The sequence below is a fragment of the Bacillus rossius genome, chromosome 1, assembly GCF_032445375.1.
Source record: "Bacillus rossius redtenbacheri isolate Brsri chromosome 1, Brsri_v3, whole genome shotgun sequence".
In the NCBI taxonomy this organism is placed as follows: domain Eukaryota; kingdom Metazoa; phylum Arthropoda; class Insecta; order Phasmatodea; family Bacillidae; genus Bacillus; species Bacillus rossius.
The window spans coordinates 291,638,994-291,653,984 of record NC_086330.1 but is presented as its reverse complement, the minus strand read 5'-3'; positions in this window follow the sequence as shown (position 1 = coordinate 291,653,984).

Genomic DNA, 14,991 nt, shown 5'->3' with positions numbered 1-14,991 from the left:
CAGTCTTGGCCGTGCCATTGGATTTAACAGAGTACAGTGTCAGCGGTTTTTCCATAACTTGAAACAAGTGTCAGATGAAAAGAAATTTCATGCTCATCGTATATTCAATATGGATGAAAGTGGAATCTCGTGTGTCCCAAACAAAGTTCCCAAAGTACTTTCTCTCAAAGGCAAACATTCAGTCAGCAAAGTGTCTTCAGCAGAGAGAGGACAAACTGTGACAGTAGTTTGTTGCATGAATCCTGTTGGTTTCTATGTGCCCCCTGCGATTATTTTCGCCAGGAAAAGAATGAAACAAGAGTTATTTAAAGATGCTCCTGAAGGTTCTTTGCACATGATATCTGATAGTGGCTTCATTAATTCCGATCTGTTTTTGGTCTGGCTTAAACATTTCAAGACCTATGTCAAACCATCTGAGGATGACCCAGTACTCCTAATTCTAGATAATCACTCATCCCACTATTCTCTTGAGGCTGTTCTTTTTTGCCGAGAGCACATTATCACACTTCTTTCACTCCCTCCCCATGCTACACACAAACTGCAACCTCTCGATCGAGGATTCTTCGGCCCTCTGAAATCAATGTTTGCTATTGAAGCGGAGAAATGGATGCACAACCACCCCGGCCGTGTAATTTCCAATTCTGACATTTGTTTTTTGTTCCGCAATTCATATGAGAAGGTTGCCACCATGGAGAAAGCAAAGAATTCATTTCGTGCAACAGGAATTTATCCTTATAACCCTGATGTGTTCAGCGACGAGGATTTCATCCCATCTCATGTGACTGACAGGCCAAATCTAGAGGAGCCAATGGACAGTGGCAACGAGGTGGTTCCTGTTGCTCCAGATACTTCTGTACAAACTGTGAAAAACCCCATCATGCCTTCTAGCTTTGACACATCCCCATCAACTATTGAAAATCTTCAAGTTTATATGGAATGTTTGGTGTCTAGTGAGAATAATGAAACAATGCTGGACCAAATACCGTCGACCAGTAATATTGTCCATGTAGCTGGATTGGAGTTTTCTAACGCTGATGAGAATGATATGCCGATCGATAGTGGTGTCGAATTGTCGACTAGTGAAATTAATCTGGGTTGCCAAATGCTAGCTGGTGTATCAAGTGAGAAAAATGTTAAGAAAATTAACTCTTCCACCTGCATTGTAAATAATAGTCCTATGAAGGTAGATCAGAGTGAGGGAAAGGGAATCTCTCCAGCCAGCATCGTACCTGTTCCCAAAGCAGACACAACAGTCAAGAGACAAAGGAAAGCCAGGCGATCGGAAGTAATGACAAGCTCGCCGTTTAAAAATGCTCTTTTGCTGGAGAGTGAAAAGAAACGTTCACAAGATTCACAGAAGTCAAATAAGAAAGGAAAATCATCAGGTCCATTGAAAAAGCGTAAAACTTCAAAGACAGTGGAAAGTGATGTACTCTGTCCAGGATGTGATGAGAGATATACTGAACCAATCTCAGAAGACTGGATACAGTGTATTAAATGCCAACAGTGGTGGCATGAGCAGTGTTCGTCATTTGAAGGATCTGTAACATTTACTTGTGATCTGTGTTAAGTGCGCACTCTTAGGGTAAACAATGCGCACTCTTAGGGGCTAGCTCACCTAAGAGTGCGCATTTGCATGTATTTGTTTTTGTGTGTTTTATAACAATATGAACAGTTTTCACATAATTGAACATATGTAGATGAATGCATAATAGATTAATAAAACCGAATTTGACTCAAACATTTATTGTTAATTTAAAATGTAGTCACATATGACTATTGTTTGTTAGGTGCGCACTCTTAGGTGCCTTTCCCCTATAGAAAAATGACGTAAAGACGAACTTAAGACAAGATAAATTGACACCACTTCCTTGCACTGGACTCAAACCCAGAGACTCGCCGCTTAATTAAAAACACGCTACCAAAATGTTATTTAATTTTATTTATTTTTTATTTTTAGCGGAAAATGGGGCGATACAAATCACAAGGAATTCGCGGCAACTGGACGCAGGAACAGCTCCTCAGGGCAGTACAACTCGTTCAGCAGGGATCCAAAGTAGCATCAGCTGCTAAGGAAACTAATGTTCCTCGAAGAACATTACGTGATCACTTGTTACGTAACAGCTGTTTCAAGAAACTCGGACGGGACAGAACATTGACACAAGAACAAGAAAATAATCTCGTTTGTAGAATAAAGAAAATGCAAGCAGTTGGTTTCGGTTTAACAAGAAAGCGAGTTTGTGAGGTAGTTTATAATTTCTGTTCTTCAAATAACATCAAAAATCAGTTTCGTGGTGAGAAAGCTGGAAGAAGATGGTTTGAGGATTTCATGCTTCGTCACCCTGAACTGTCTATGAGAACTCCTGAACCTCTCAGCTACGGTAGGTTGATGCGTTTCAACAAAGAAACAGTGGGACAATATTTCACGTTTTTACAAGATACCATTTTGGAAATGAACTTGTCAAACACACCGCAACTTATTTACAATGTTGATGAGACTGGCCTGCAGTTGTGCTACGGCTCTCCTGAGAAAGTGCTTGCTCAGAAGGGAAGTAAAAGAGTTTATGCAGCAACAAATGCTGAGAAAGGAGAAACAGTTTCTGTTGTAGGCTGTGTAAATGCTACAGGAACTAACTGGATTCCACCTTTCGTGATCTTTAAGGGTAAAAATAAAAAAGTGGAGTATGGGGATGAACTTCCACCTGGGTCAGTTTTTGCAATGACTGAAACGGGCTACATGCAAACCAAAGAATTCTGCAATTGGCTGCATCACTTCAACAACCATCGTCTACAGGGAACTGTTCTTCTGATTCTGGATGGACATGCAAGCCACCAAGACATCAGTGTTCTGGATACAGCCGAATCACTTGGAATCCAACTTTTGATTTTGCCTGCCCATTGCAGTCATGAGCTTCAGCCACTGGACAAAGGAGTTTTCAAAGCTTTAAAAGTTTACTGGACAGAAGCGGTAGACACATTTCGAAGAGCGAATCCTGGTCGTCCTATTGGAAAACTCCAATTTGGTAAAATCTTTTGTGGTGCATGGTTTAGATCAGCCACTTCTAATAACGCTGTTTCTTCATTCCGTGCAACTGGAATACATCCGTTTAATCCTAACATTATTCCACTCACTGCATTCGCTCCTAGTACACTTTCAGAAAAATCACAACATTCAAATGATCTGAACCCCACTGTAAGTGCTGCTACTGGAACTTCCCCATCACCCTCAGTGTCTGAAACCGAAGTATGCCAGGCTGCTTCTCCACCTCGCAAAACGTCCTCATTCAGAACTTTAATAGAAACGCCAGAAATAAAAAGAACGCAACCCAGTACAAGAAGGTCTAAGAATGTCCATGCAACAGTGCCACGAAAACTTTCATTTCCTGGTATGTCTAAAACGATTCCATCAGCATCAACTTCTGCAAGTCCACATGAAACCAGCAACTTAGATACTTGTACTGATCCCAGCAATTACTGTGGAGATTGTGGGGGATACTACTATGATGATGCAGGAAAGAAAGTAAGCTGGGTTCAATGCACAAAATGCAGTCGTTGGTTCCATGAAAAGTGTTGTGCAGGGATGGTATCAAGAACTGGTTTTTGTGATATCTGCACTGACTATGACAGTGAATAGACTGCCCCATCGCCTCTGTCAACATATCTAAGTCAATTTTAATAATTGACGAATCATTTGTTAAAGTTTAATTTGTTTAAATGTAATTTTAAAATATATTTTTTAATATGGCGTTATTGTAGCCAATATGGATGCAATAACGCCATTATGCATTTAATAACATTTGTTAATAAAAAAATGGAACCACTATTTACTCAATTATTTCAGCATCAGAAACATTTGGTATTATTGTTGGTGTTCACCTATGCATAATATTACTTTAAAAAAAAAAAATTAAATGTTAAAGTAAAATGGAATTTTGAACAGTAGTGGCGTTATTGCATACGGTTACCCTATGTGGTTTTTAAACCTTTAATATACATTTAAGTAAATTTGCTCCTTTTTTTCGGAAACGAAAATACTGCAGGTATGATTTGACGAATTCTAAAATATGTTTATCGTACTTTACAGTTGCTAACAAAATATAAATCTAATGTTTTGCGAACATTTAAAATTTCATCAACGTTTCGTTGAAGTAAGATAAACCTAGGCTAAATTAATATTTCAAACACTTGTTGGAATCCATGATAGAAGATTTCCAGCTACGATAAAGTTTTACAAAAGGTGTGTTTCATTTTAAATCTTCTTTAACAATGTAGAGACAAATGGAGATGGTTGCACAATAAATATTCATTGAAGAAAAAATAATAATATATGCTACCAGCTTGGTACGAGATATTTTATCTCTTGCATCTAAACACCTTCCCCTCCTATAATCTACGTGTATGGTAAACTCATATGTTAAAGGCGAGATAAAGAATGAAATTCTTAATTTTCCATGCATGTACTGTATAGTTTCAACTAGGTATATAGAAACGTTTCCATGCAGTCTTACGACAAAAATTAAAATTACATCAAACGATACACACCTGACAGTAGTGGAACAAACATCGAACTTGTCTGGCATTGGGGTAGAGATGGCCTACAGCATTTGTAAGACCTCTTTCAGAGTCAGTTATTACAGTCGCAACTGGCCTTGTCACAGTTTTTTGGCGAAATTTCTCTAGAACTGCCACGTAAGTAGATTGCAGCTTGTTAAGCATTATGGCAAAGAAAATGGGAAATCCCTGTAAACAGAAAATGAAACATAATTGTACAAAATAGTTCAACTGGCATTACTTAAACATTACGAATATTTGGATTTTTAGATAAACATTGTGAGTAGTTTTTTTACATATTCAATACTAAAATATGTATGCCCATTACATTATGGCATCAAAATGAAAAAAACAAAAACGCTCACTCTAAATTTCCTGTCTGCAAGTTCTGCACAATATTTTGTCAAAACACTTTGAGAAAAATTATTATTTTTTTGTTTTGCGAATGATATAAACTTTCATAATTAGGTACATGTAGGCCTTTAAAGAGAATGCAGCTGTTGTAACGCGCCTTTCAACATCCATCATTGTTAATAATTACAATAGAAGGTGGTCAGAGTTTAAACTCATTAATTATTAAAATATTTTTAGTGCTAAATAATATTTCAAATGCTCATTTAAAAAATTTGTGTTGATAAAAATGTAGGTTGTAATGAAAAACACGAAAATACGATGAACCTGGAGAAAAACAGTTGCCTAATTCTCCGTGCATTGTCAGGCTGAGTGAGTTGTGTCCTGGTGTGCGGGAGTCACTGAGCGGCGTGATGGGAGCAATCAAGAGAGGCTGGCAGGTGTCTGGAGTGACGCGGGCGAGGGAGTGTCACCGGATCGGACGTGATTGCGATTTTAGTCCGGACGCTGTGAACGCCTTTATATGTCACGATGGCCATAAATATGGACAGTAATTTCATCTACTCTAAAATAATATAAATATTAAATATTACACAGTGCAGTTAAATATGACTTGATTTCTATACCAAAAATATTAATTCTAAAATACATGTAAGTCAATTATGTAGCATTTGTATCATGTAATTTCATTATCTGCCACAATTCAAAACTGTAACTGACGTTGCTGCTGATTTATAACGTGTTTAACTAAGCAATCCTTTCATACAATGACCTAGATACAATATTTGTTATTCTTGCAACGTGCGCTTCGGCATTCAGACGCCCGCCGGCTCCTCCCCTTCCCTCGTTCCCCTTAAAACCCCCTCCCGCTCTCCCTCGTGACGTCCGCGTGACGTAGGCGCCTCCTTCCAGGCCTACTGAATGCGACACTAGCGCCATCTGGATTTTTTTATATATAGGGCTGTAATTATTTTGCTGGTTCTGTTCTGTTCCGGGAGCGATCGCCGTGAGGGGTGCTTCGGCGTCGCGCCGTGTCACGCATGGCTACGAGGTGTTCTCTGGTCGGTGTCTTACATTTTTTTTGTTGATAATTCTGAAGTTTGCCTTCTGCGTTAAGATTGGCTTGCCTCCTTGTGGCAAACATTCTGCTAGCTTGTGAACTTCTCATTGTTGAGCAAAGATAGAGTTCTAGTACAAGCCAGAATGTTTGAATTTTTTTTCGTTTTTATTTTTTATTAATTTTTTTTTTGTATTTTAATGATATCAAAGAAAACTTGTGGCGGTTTTCTCCGTGTGCTCCTGATTATTCTTGCCAATATTATGATGGTTTTCTCTGTGTGCTCCTGATTATTCTTATCTATATTTTGATGGTTAATCCGTGTGCTTGCGATCATTCCTGCGGTTTCAGTCAAAGGTCAAGGTCACACCCATCCAATATGGCCGCTGTGACGTCGTAATCCAAGATTGTGGATCGTGAGAAATCTGAGAAGCACTAGCAGGAAGGACGAACTTTTTTCTCCTTGGATACTATCGAAGCCAACCTCCCTTTGCGATCGATAGTGGGCGTTCCGCATCCCACATTAATGAAATATATATTATTTACCTGCAAGCAACACGTGGCGCCATCTGTTGACGACAGCCGGAACTACTTGCATCAATTTGCTTTGCATTAGATAACTTAACTCTCGCTGATGAAATATTTCAAAAACTCTATTTAAGAAATGGTTCCAATTGGAGAAAACTGACAGTTTGTATCTAACATTAGTCACAGAAGCTACCATGGATCGTGGTTTGTTATCTATAGCTGAATCGGAAGGAAGCCGCTTTAGATACTGTGGCAAGGATTTTGTCATGAGAAGGAATGCTAGACGTCATGAGAAGAATGATTGTGCTAGAAACCCACTACGCAACATGTTAAGCTGTAATCGTTGTAGCAGGTTGTTAACACGAATTGACAGCTTAAAAAGACATGGTAGAACATGTAAAGTCAAGACTGCTTACGGCATAGAGGACACCGATGGATCCACTAGACTAAAGAAGAGTGATCTGCATTATGACAATAATTTTCCTTGTCCTGAGCGTGATGGTATTAGCTCACCCGATCGTGAGGAAGAACATAAATTGAAGGCTGCTAATGGCTTCGGGAAGACTGAAACTAATGGAAGTATCAACACCGTGAAAAGTGAGAATACATTCAAGCCTATATTCAGTAGATCCTCCATTCTTTGTAAAAATGATGGACTCCTAAAAAGGAAGCATGAAGACGATGAAGACACTTCGACATCATCGATAGCGAATTCATACGGTAATCTGGGTGAAGAGGATGTCTTCTACAGTGATTGTTACAGTGACTCTGAGGCTGTTGACAAAGGCATAGACTGTGATGAAGCACCTAGAGCTGACAAGATCGAAGAATGTGGCGATGTCCTGAGACCGAAACGATGGAAACGTCGTGTTATAATAAATAAATCTGATAATGCTTATCATGATCACTGGGATGATTGTGATATTAAAAGTATTTATAATAAACAAGCAAGTAAGATGGTGGTAGAAGAGATTGATTACACATCATGGAAAGATCCAAACATATTGGTTGACCGGCTAAGACTTCTACATGGCTCGCTTTGTGCAGGAAACTATCCGTGCATCAAAGAAATATCCTTCATACTCAAAGAACTGAGGAAAGCTGGCTACATACAATAATGGCTTCTTTTACTTGTATTTGTGTAATGTTGAGAAGTAATAAAATATTGAAAGTAAAAATTTAATGTTTTTTATTTCTTGTATTCTGATTTCCAACTAAGCCTGTGTGTGTGTGTTTCCGCTACTGTATGTGTGATCATTACGTTTCCTGTGTGTACTGTGTGTACGTTCCGTTTCCTGTGTGTACTGTGTGTACGTTCAGTTTCCTGTGTGCACTGTGTGTACGTTCCGTTTTCTGTGTGCACTGTGTGTACGTTCCGTTTTCTGTGTGTACTTTCCGTTTCCTGTGTGTACTGTGTGTACGTTCCGTTTCCTGTGTGTGTACTGTGTGTACGTTTAGTTTCCTGTGTGTACTGTGTGTACGTTCCGTTTCCTGTGTGTACTGTGTGTACGTTCAGTTTCCTGTGTGTACTGTGTGTACGTTCAGTTTCCTGTGTGTACTGTGTGTACGTTCCGTTTCCTGTGTGTACTGTGTGTACATTCCGTTTCCTGTGTGTACTGTGTGTCCGTTTAGTTTCCTGTGTGTACTGTGTGTACATTCCGTTTCCTGTGTGTACTGTGTGTACGTTACGTTTCCTGTGTGTACTGTGTGTGTACGTTCCGTTTCCTGTGTGTACTGTGTAATCATTACATTTATTGCGTGTAAATTGCATGTATTGCGCGTACATTGCGTACATTACGTGTTGAAGCTGATGGAGCTGTTGGAGCACTTGCAGCTAATGGTCAATTGAAGCATAGGAGCAAAATGTAGATGGATCTGATGGCGTGAATTGTAGCTCTTGGAACCTGGCGTATATTGGAGAGATCGATATTTTTTTCGATCAAATGATCCTCTTTTTAATTTGTAGATTTGACTCTAGTATTATTGTAAATGGTTCTTGATTTGACTAGCGTATTATTCCATACGGTGCATGTATATAAGCGAGTCCTAGACAGCAGGACGCTCAGTTTGTTACTGACGTCGGCGGTGTAAGGATCACCTAGTTTGTTTCTTCTGGTGCATAAGTCGTGTCAATTAGCTGTTCTTGAGACCTCGATGGCATCTTTACCGTCTTTAACGTCGAACTCGGAGGTTGTACCATCGTCTACGGGAACTTTGACGACAGCTACGATGGAGAAGGTGCAGATCCTGTTGGCAACGATGGCGTCAACATTGGAGGAGACTTCAACAGACGTGGTACCGCCAGCAGAAGAGACTTTAATGCCGCTAGTGCTGGCTGCACAGGGAAACTCGGCGAACGCTGGTTCGCCATCAATGGAGACTTCAATGGATGCCGAATCGACAACAACTAACGAACATCGGTGCTGTTACTGCGACAAGATTTTCTCAAACAACAGCAATGCTCGACGACATGAGAATAGAGAATGTGCCAAGAACCTATATCGTAAAATGATTGTTTGTGAGAAATGTCATAAGCAGTTTGCCAGAAAAGATAATATGAAAACGCACATGAAGGCATGCAAAGGTCCTGCTGTTCGGCAGAAAGTAAAGGTTTCGGCGCAACAACGATGCATTGATGTTCATAAGAGTATGCCTGGAGATGGTGCAACTGCGGCAACGTCAGTATCTGGATCGGGTCTGAAAGGTTCGTCTTCATCACCACGGTATCCTTGCAGCTACTGTGATACGTCGTTCGCATTTGCTCATGATGCACGAAGACATGAGCGGAGCAAATGCACGAATAATCCATCTCGCATGAAGTTTCGATGTGATGAGTGTCATGAATGGTTTACTCGAATTGATAATTTGCGACGACATGCGAAAAACTGTAAAGGTGAAGTCCGTGTGCCTACTGCTGAACTACCTGCAGAAATTTCGACTCCTCGGTTTAGGTTGAAGGCTCGTGAGCGTACAAGCAAGAAAACCGATGTGCAGCAACCGATTGGTATGACGTGTGAACAGGAAAATAAACCTAAGACTGTGTTCGGCGCATTACAAGTGAACGATAATGGCTTCTACTTGGCGCAGTCTGCATTTCGTGGAACATTGAAGGACTACTATTATTTAAATACGTTAGGTGAGTCGAAAGACATTTGTAATTTTCTTGATGATATCAGAGAGGACATAATCAATCAGCTTACTGATGTTGTAGCAACAAACGGACCTTTGAAATATAACTTGTGGTTGGACTGTATATATGGAAAGCCATATCCGTTCGATGACAAAGTGAAGAAGTGTGCATTCAAGACATCGGCTGCAGTAATTTACAGTTCTAACGATGTGAAGCAAACTGTTAAAAACGGTATCCAGAAACTCTGTCAAGAAGAGGTGGACTATGTCTGTAAAGGTTCTGGCTGGACTCTGTCTAGTATAAACCGATTGGAGCTAAGAATTAGTCATTTCACACCGCTGCGGAACTAAATGATTATAAGATTGCTGGCTTTCGCAAATGATCCTGTAGTAGAATAGAAATTATGTAATAAATATTATGTTTGTAAAAGAACTTGTGGTGTTTAATTCCTCGAACCTGTTACTATTATGTTAAATTGATGTTATATTTACTTTTTTTTGCATCGTCCTAGATCGTACCAAGGACCTTAGTCGACCTAATCAATCAGTATATAGATTACAAATTTATTTAATGAATTTTGGAATTTTTCCCGAATTTCTAGCTAAATAATTACGGATTTTCAAGATGGCGGCCAAATGACAAGATGTCGGGTGTCACAGCAATAATAAATGATTACTGCACTCTAGCGGATAAGAATTAAACTAACATGGCGTCAGCGCACTCTCGCCGACGATACACTGATGATGGCTTCCAGCAGACGAGGACAAGATGGCGGACATGACGTCATACTACCTGACGATATATATGCTTTGAAAAAAAGTGGTGGGTGTCAGTATGCCTGCAGCCACCGCGGGGGAAGGATCGGTCGCCATTTTTATTTTTTTTTGCACTCGTCGGGTTTGAACCGAGGACTCCGAGCTCCGTGTCGTAAATGTTTGTTTTTTAAATATTTTATTAAAAATTTTATTATTTAATTTTTTTATAATTTTTAAATTTTTTTCTATTAAAATCGGATAATAAATTTAAAGATGGCGACCATAACGGAAATTGCAACGGTGACGTCATAATTCAAAATGGCCGATAACACAATGCCGGAATGTTCGAGAAAACGAAATGACGTCATCCAAGATGGTGGATCCAAGATGGCCGTCGGGGTCAAGCTCAAAGGTCAAGGTCACATGCTGATAGAGGCTTAACTTAGGCTTGTGTTAAGGATGCTTAAGCCTCTATCAGGACATTTCTAGCCGCTGGGATTTTTGAGGAATAAAACGGGAAATTTTCCCTCGAAACGGGAATTTTTCCCTCGAAAACGGGAAATTTTTTCTTAAAACGGGAAATTTTGAGTCATTTTGAGGCATTTTTGAGGAATTTTGAGGAATTTTTGCCGTCGTGACGTCACAAATCCAAGATGGCGGACCGACAATCACAATCCACGCGCCAGCGCCATGTCCCAGAAAATACATTCGTATACTACTGCATTGCCAGTGTGTTTCACCTTGTGCATTTCCTTGCTTTTGTTTTTTTTTGCTTTCGACCCATTTTCCGTAAGGGCGTTTGCCGTTTTTCTCCGCCGCACCTCTCACGTCCGGACAGACAGCTTTCTATCTGCAATTGCTTGATTTAAATAACGTTAGCACATAACATTTGTATATTGGCTATTTGTATTGCTCACCAGTACCTATTTACGTAATTCTTTCTTTCGTAATTCTTGTTATGTGTTGCCCCTCTACATTCATATGGGGCTTGATTTAAAGAATAATAAAGTTGTGTATTTTTGTATTTCTGATATTTACGCTTATTTCTTTAGGGGTTGCACAACACGTCTGGCACTCTGCCTGTCCCTTTACAAGGGCCATTGTGTTTTTTTTTTATGTTTCTAATTGTTAACGTCATTGAGGTAAAATGAGGTGGATTTCCCCTTCCCCTTCACGATACTTCATTCTAAATATTACTTTTTTTTTGCGTCAATAAAACACTTGGTTGACGAAAAACACTTTTTAGAAAAACCCCGTATTTAGTCTATGACAATGGAAATATGGTTATGAGAATTTATGAATTTTTAATGAAATCTTTGAATGTACGGTTATAAAGGTCTTGTAACCCAAATTATTTATGCTAGTTTAATATTTTAAAGGTTCTTGATGTTTAACTAATAATTGATATTAGCAATAGAAACTTATTTGTAGGTTCTACTTACCATAGTTTGAATAAAAACCATAATAGTGAGTAACTGACGAAGTCCACTTGGGTGTTGTGGCACAACTTTGAAAGTAGCATCAACAGCGATGGTTGTTAACTCTGCGGGGAGCTCAGACAGCTGCTGCAAAAATGATTAGTTTGTAAATAGCAGACCATCTTCGTTTCTGACGTGATCGTGCCACAGTTTGGTTTCTGCTGACACGCCCTGAGAGTTCGCCCAGCCTCCTTCCTCGAGTCCATTTACCAGCTCTTCCACGTCACGGGGAATACCAGGCATCACTTCCCTCCTGCATCGATTCATTGCTTGCCTCACTAAATGAAAAGGAACTTGTTCTGCTCCATGATCATTTCTGTTGGAAAAGATACAAATGTAAACCAACCGATTATAAATTTCAATCAAAATGAAAGTTGTTATTGTAGAATGAAAAATGATGTTAATGTTGTTAGTATGAATTAATAGTGTAGTCAACTGAACTAAACACGTAGGATGTTTTTATCTCAATATTTTTATGTGTGTATGAAATTGTAAAAATACAGATGAGTTTATATTTTGACTGAACAAAAATTACTTATTAAAAAAAGGCGAAATATAACATATTGCCCATAAAATCGGTGCCTCATTCATGAAAATGGTAACGCAATGTATAAAAATCCGTAACAACTAATATCTATGCTTAGGTAGAATAATGCCAGCTTGTTTTTATGGCCTTTTTTTGTGATGAAGATGGAGTTAGGACGAACCCGAATAAAACATTTGGTATAAAGTACTTGTAGATATTTGTGTTTTCCAATTGTAAATTTTACTGTTAAAACATAACACAATTCTAAATAACTGATAAAATTATTTGTACCCCCCAAAAACGTTAAAAATGTAACTTTGGCAGCCAATTATGCAAAAAGTATGCGATGTTAATATTTTTAATTTTGTGAAAGTTAAACCATTCAAAAAGTCTGCAGGTTGATACGTAACTACTGTAAATATAAAATCATGACCTGAAATGGGTCACACCCCCTTAAGGATAGGAATCCCTCAACACCTCCTCTTCCCAACGAGGAGGTCATTCGCCACCGGTTTTTTTAACGTCAGGAAAACGAAGTTAACTGATTTCACCATGCTTCCAATTCTTTTGGGTACCGTCGGGTTTAGTTAGCCTCCAAATTTTTGGAGAATTTAAAATTGATATTGTTTAGCATTTCAAGGAATTTATAAAAAACCTAATTCAATAAGAACTAAAGAGTAAAATATATAAAGGTTTTAAAAATAAAACACAATTTCATTGTTTCGTGAACTAAAAATTAAACACAAAACGTATAATTTTAAATAAATTTCCAAGGGCTATATAATTTAATATGACTCTGTATGAAGTAATTTTTTAGTATATTTAATAATAGATTATGTGGCGTATTCGAGTAAATAAAAAAAAATTCTATACAAACGAAGAACATCCCCTCTCTCCCAAAGCGATGGCGCACGGGGTTCGATTCCCGGCAAAGTCGAACTCGGATTTTCGCAAATGAGAAATGTGGCAAACGATACCAAAGACTGTGTGTTTTCCCGGAGTAATCTAGTTTCGCGCACGAATTCCTACTCAATCTCATCTCCTCTCATGCATTGCTCCCCCGGATAGGGATTCAGGCTTAGATGATCTCGGAATTTAAGGTAGGTGCGCAAAAGCAGACCTGTATACTACTTAGGCCATGGCTACGTCCAATAACCATGCTTTTTGTGTTTCCATGAGACCGAGGCATAGTGGAAAATTTGCCCGAAGTGTTAACGACGTACCTCCCCAGGAGCGAGGGTTTCAATGCCATAAAATAATTAAAATATTCAAAAATAATTTTTTTGGCTTTTAAGAATATAACCTTTTTTTAAATTATGCTTGTATTTGTATATTTCATAATTTTATCAAAATAGGTTGTTATTTTTGTCTTTTATGTTCATAATTTATATTTGTATGCCAGAAAGTTATTTTTGGCAGCTTTGCTTTTTTGTAGTTACACCCTTTAGAATTGTTATATTATATCCTTCTTTTGTGGTCAACTTCTTGCTGCTAAAATTATCAGTAAATAGCACAGATGTGTAATTCCCATGAAATCTTGAAATTAGATAAAAAAAATTAATAACAAATATTTTAATTAAATTGAATTTTTCTGTCAATTTTGTAGTAGGCTACTTATGTAACTAGATTGTACTAATATAGTGGTTCCCAGAATAAACTTATTTCAAGCGAATCAAAGAATGATTTAAAAACTTAAAAGTGAGGGAATGACGACTAATGTGAGGGAATCTTTCTTCCCGGGACACATCCTGGAATTCTCATCTTTTTCTAAAAAATTTGTAACGTCTAGTTTAATTTTTATCAGTTGTACATGTAATTTCATAGATGCGCTCTTTTTGTAGGTCTCATGTTTTAAAAAAAAATTATAAATGCAGTAATTTATACTTTTTCAGAAGGTCGGGATTTAGAATGTCGTAGAATTTCTTCTTCACTATGTATTTTTTTTTCAAATGTGTGTAGTTGTCTTTTAGTTGTTTAGTAATAACTTCCGAAAAAATTAGCTTATTTTCACTATCTTATAAAATAGAACGTTTTATAAAAGTGCTCATACTTTAGCTTCAGGAGACGATTGAACGGTTTTGGTTTGCCTTTTACATCTTTTACGATATTTATAATTGTTTCTTGTTTCTTCTTTCAAACTTTTCTCAAACCTGGCTATTTTCGCATATTGTATTGCTGTGTGCCTTTTTAGTTGCAAACTTCTCTGAGAAGCTACCTAGCCTTGACGTATTTTGAAAAATGGGTTGTATAGTAGGTCCTGAATTAGAAGGAAGGTTTTTTTTTATTTTGAGAGCCTTTCAAATTCTTACGGATTTTTGATTTTTGGTCTCCATATGTTTTGCTATTTTTCTTCCAATTTTTTTCTCTTTAGTTTTTTTTTTTTGGAACTCATAACTGATATAGATTACACTTGGCCTTCCTCTTTTTTCCAGGTATTTAGCCCTTGCATTTTGGCGAAGTTTTGCTAAACTCTCAGGATTAAACTTCACTTTTTCTCGGCGCTTCCTACCGTATTCTTTCTTTTTTAATTTTGCTTCTGAATCAGATAATTTATATTTTCTTGCCATTTTTTTGTCCTTAAACTAGGGTAAAAAACGATAGATTCAAGGATTACA